This window comes from Megachile rotundata, unplaced genomic scaffold (assembly GCF_050947335.1).
Source record: "Megachile rotundata isolate GNS110a unplaced genomic scaffold, iyMegRotu1 scaffold0185, whole genome shotgun sequence".
NCBI classification, from domain to species: Eukaryota; Metazoa; Arthropoda; class Insecta; order Hymenoptera; family Megachilidae; genus Megachile; species Megachile rotundata.
Genome location: NW_027473482.1, coordinates 280,001 through 285,471, shown reverse-complemented (window position 1 = coordinate 285,471; position 5,471 = coordinate 280,001).

Sequence of the window (5,471 nt, the reverse complement as noted above, 5' to 3'; positions counted from 1 at the left end):
CATCGTTTCACCGAACCGACTATGCCGGAAGGACTTGGTCGTGCTCGGACGGCCCACCGAACCGACTATGCGGAACGAAAAATTTTCAATAATTTTGTTATTTATTAATCCGAACGTGTCAAAGCGTATAAATCTTCTAGTCATACGATATTCGATAGGTTTTAATCGTTTTTATTATAGGTTGTCAGTCATCGTTTCACCGAACCGACTATGCGGAATGAAAAATTTTCGATAATTTCGTTAATTATGTATCCGAAAGTGCCGAAACGGTATATCGGTGCTAGAAATACGTTACTTTATCGGTTATGAACAATTTTTATACAGGTTGTCAATCATCGTTTCACCGAACCGACTATGCGGAACGAATAATTCTCAATAATTTTGTTATTTATGAATCCGAACGTGCCAAAGTTGTATAAACGTTCTAGTAATACGTTATTCTATTGGTTTTAATCGTTCTTAGTATAGGTTGTCAGTCATCGTTTCACCGAACCGACTATGCCGGACGGACTTGGTCGTGCTCGGACGGCCCACCGAACCGACTATGCGGAACGAATAATTTTCAATAATTTTGTTATTTATTAATCCGAACGTGTCAAAGCGTATAAATCTTCTAGTCATACGATATTCGATAGGTTTTAATCGTTTTTATTATAGGTTGTCAGTCATCGTTTCACCGAACCGACTATGCGGAATGAAAAATTTTCGATAATTTCGTTAATTATGTATCCGAAAGTGCCGAAACGGTATATCGGTGCTAGAAATACGTTACTTTATCGGTTATGAACAATTTTATACAGGTTGTCAATCATCGTTTCACCGAACCGACTATGCGGAACGAATAATTCTCAATAATTTTGTTATTTATGAATCCGAACGTGCCAAAGTTGTATAAACGTTCTAGTAATACGTTATTCTATTGGTTTTAATCGTTCTTAGTATAGGTTGTCAGTCATCGTTTCACCGAACCGACTATGCCGGACGGACTTGGTCGTGCTCGGACGGCCCACCGAACCGACTATGCGGAACGAATAATTTTCAATAATTTTGTTATTTATGAATCCGAACGTGCAAAAATTGTATAAATGTTCCAGTAATACGTTATTCTATAGGTTTTAATCGTTTTTAATATAGGTTGTCAGTCATCGTTTCACCGAACCGACTATGCGGAACGAATAATTTTCAATAATTTTGTTATTTATGAATCCGAACGTGCAAAAATTGTATAAATGTTCCAGTAATACGTTATTCTATAGGTTTTAATCGTTTTTAATATAGGTTGTCAGTCATCGTTTCACCGAACCGACTATGCGGAACGAATAATTTTCAATAATTTTGTTATTTATGAATCCGAACGTGCAAAAATTGTATAAATGTTCCAGTAATACGTTATTCTATAGGTTTTAATCGTTTTTAATATAGGTTGTCAGTCATCGTTTCACCGAACCGACTATGCGGAACGAATAATTTTCAATAATTTTGTTATTTATGAATCCGAACGTGCAAAAATTGTATAAATGTTCCAGTAATACGTTATTCTATAGGTTTTAATCGTTTTTAATATAGGTTGTCAGTCATCGTTTCACCGAACCGACTATGCGGAACGAATAATTCTCAATAATTTTGTTATTTATGAATCCGAGCGTGCCGAGGTGGTAGAAATGTTCCAGTAATACGTTATTCTATAGGTTTTAATCGTTTTTAATATAGGTTGTCAGTCATCGTTTCACCGAACCGACTATGCCGGAAGGACTTGGTCCCGGTCGGACGGCCTACCGAACCGACTATGCGGAACGAAAAATTTTCAATAATTTTGTTATTTATGAATCCGAACGTGCCAAAATTGTATAAATGTTCTAGTGATACGTTATTCTATACGTTATAATCATTTTTAATATAGGTTGTCAGTCACCGTTTCACCGAACCGACTATGCGCAATGAAAAATTTTCGATAATTTCGTTAATCATGAATAGGAACGTGCCAAAATGGTATAAATGTTCTAGTAGTGCGTTATTCTATACGTTTTAATCATTTTTAATATAGGTTGTCAGTCACCTTTTCATCGAACCGACAATGCGCAATGAAAAATTTTCGATAATTTCGTTAATTATGAATCCGAACGTGCCAAAATGGTATAAATGTTCTAGTGATACGTTATTCTATAGGTTTTAATCGTTTTTTATATAGGTTGTCAGTCGTCGATTCACCGAACCGACTATGCCGGTGGGACATTGTCTCGCATCAGACGGTCCACCGAACCGACTATGCGGAACGAAAAATTTTCAATAATTTTGTTATTTATGAATCGGAACGTGCCAAAATTGTATAAATGTTCTAGTAATACGTTATTCTATTGGTTTTAATCGTTTTTTATATAGGTTGTCAGTCATCGTTTCACCGAACCGACTATGCGGAACGAAAAATTTTGGATAATTTCGTTAATTATGAATCCGAACGTGCCAAAATGGTATAAATGTTCTAGTAGTGCGTTATTCTATACGTTTTAATCATTTTTAATATAGGTTGTCAGTCACCTTTTCACCGAACCGACTATGCGCAATGAAAAATTTTCAATAATTTTGTTATTTATGAATCCGAACGTGCCAAAATTGTATAAATGTTCTAGTAATACGTTATTCTATTGGTTTTAATCGTTTTTTATATAGGTTGTCAGTCATCGTTTCACCGAACCGACTATGCGGAACGAAAAATTTTGGATAATTTCGTTAATTATGAATCCGAACGTGCCAAAATGGTATAAATGTTCTAGTAGTGCGTTATTCTATACGTTTTAATCATTTTTAATATAGGTTGTCAGTCACCTTTTCATCGAACCGACAATGCGCAATGAAAAATTTTCGATAATTTCGTTAATTATGAATCCGAACGTGCCAAAATGGTATAAATGTTCTAGTGATACGTTATTCTATAGGTTTTAATCGTTTTTTATATAGGTTGTCAGTCGTCGATTCACCGAACCGACTATGCCGGTGGGACATTGTCTCGCATCAGACGGTCCACCGAACCGACTATGCGGAACGAAAAATTTTCAATAATTTTGTTATTTATGAATCCGAACGTGCCAAAATTGTATAAATGTTCTAGTAATACGTTATTCTATTGGTTTTAATCGTTTTTTATATAGGTTGTCAGTCATCGTTTCACCGAACCGACTATGCGGAACGAAAAATTTTGGATAATTTCGTTAATTATGAATCCGAACGTGCCAAAATGGTATAAATGTTCTAGTAGTGCGTTATTCTATACGTTTTAATCATTTTTAATATAGGTTGTCAGTCACCTTTTCACCGAACCGACTATGCGCAATGAAAAATTTTCGATAATTTCGTTAATTATGAATCCGAACGTGCCAAAATGGTATAAATGTTCTAGTGATACGTTATTCTATAGGTTTTAATCGTTTTTTATATAGGTTGTCAGTCGTCGATTCACCGAACCGACTATGCCGGAGGGACTTTGGTACGTTCGGACTCGGCACCGAACCGACTATGCGGAGAGATTTTTGCTCAATTTTTTGAAAAAATATAAATATTTTCTCGATTCTTGTATGTTATTTGGACGTATACTGTTATTTGTTACTCGTTTATTACGTTAGAAATTCGTTTGGTATTTATTTTGGCGAGAAAAGGAAAAAAAATTTTTTTTCGATTAATTTTGTCATTAAATTTCGTAAAATAATTGTTAAAACATCGTCCGTATACTTTTTAGCGTGTTTGACAACTTTTTGAAAAATCGATTTTTTCGCGCTAAGTTTTACCGCACTTTCGAATTGGCACGTTCGGATCGCGCGTTAGCATCGTAAGCGCCCGTGCGTAACGGCCGGCGTCGCCGACCATCCGGCCGGCCGTTCGGTACCTATAAGGAGACGTTCGGTCCGATCGTACCAGACGGAACAGAGTCGGGCGCGTGGCTATTCTATGACCTCGGTTGAGAACTAGTCCACCGCTCCTCGTGCGTAACTTCGTGTTGCCTCGACTGTTCGTGTTCTCGGTATCGATGCAGGATTTTCTCCACACTGCATTGTCGCGTGTCGGCGTCTAAGACCAAATGGCACATATGCGACGAACCTTTAACATGAGGCTGGTGACTCGTATGCACTTTGGTGTGTACGTTGTACTGACTCAAGCGGCACAGGCTACTAAAAATTAAAAAGGGATAGAATAAAACCGACCGTTCTAAAACGGGCCAAAAAAGGTTTTATAAAATTTATTTTAAAAATGAATTAGATAGTGGTGTTGAACGAACTTGTTCGTTACAACGCCTTCAGTCGAGAGGCTAAAAAATTTTGAAACGGAATATTTATTCCGAAATTCAGAAATGATATTACGTCCCCTTAATGTTTTGTGCGTCTCGAACGCCTAAATATTTTCTCGATGCGCGAGAAAACTTCTTCTTCGCGGAGAGTTTTTCGGTACGATGAAGTAAAATATTAAATAAATGCTTCACTATACGTACAGCGCAGAGATATTGAAACGAAATAATATGTAACTATGACTCGTAAAAACGGTTTCTGAAATGGAAACTTCTTCCAAAGTGAAGAGTTTTCGGTACGGGTGATTTCTCGATATTACATCGAGTTTTCGCTTATACGTACAAAAAATATTATTACGGTGTGTATCGTAACTATGACACGAAATTTTGAGAGAGAGAAAATAAAAATTTGGGTGGATTTGTAAGAATCGATGTGCCCAGCGCGAGCTAAAATTCTCTGTGTACGTGCTTGCTCCGATTTGTTTTTTTCGAACAGCATGTCCGTTGTACGCGCTATCACGGTACGTTCAGCACGCCACTTGTACGCGCTAACCTTTATCGGTGTGTCTTAAATAAAATACCAAAGAGAGTTGAAAGGAGAGAATAGAAGAGAGAGTTTGGAGGAACAAAAATTTAATATGACTGAAAAACACATGAGAGAAGAACCAAATAAAAAAAGGGAACGTTTAAGCTGATATTGGTTCATCACAAAAAAATGGTATTTATGAAAAAGGCGGAAAGAACACCGATATTGTGGAGGTTCAATACGGAGCGTGTGTGGTTTACGTGCTTATACCGTTTCGATGTAAAGCGTGAAAGCGGGTGTACGTGCTTCCAAAATTTCAACGGATACACACTTTCCGGCACGGAGAGAGTTTTAGCGGGATTTTCTTTTACGCGCTTCTTCGATATCCACGACGAAAAGAGAGACTAAAAACGGAGGTTTCGTATCGATATATGCCTAGCGCGAGCTACCTTTGTACGTGCTTCCTCTTGTTCGTTTTTCGAACAGCATGTCCGTTGTACGCGCTATCACGGTACGTTCAGCACGCCACTGTACGCGCTAACCTTTATCGGTGTGTCTTAAATAAAATACCAAAGAGAGTGAAAGGAGAGAGAATAGAGAGAGTTTGGAGGAACAACAATTTTTAATATGACTGAAACACATGAGAGGAGAGAGAAGAACCAAATAAAAAAG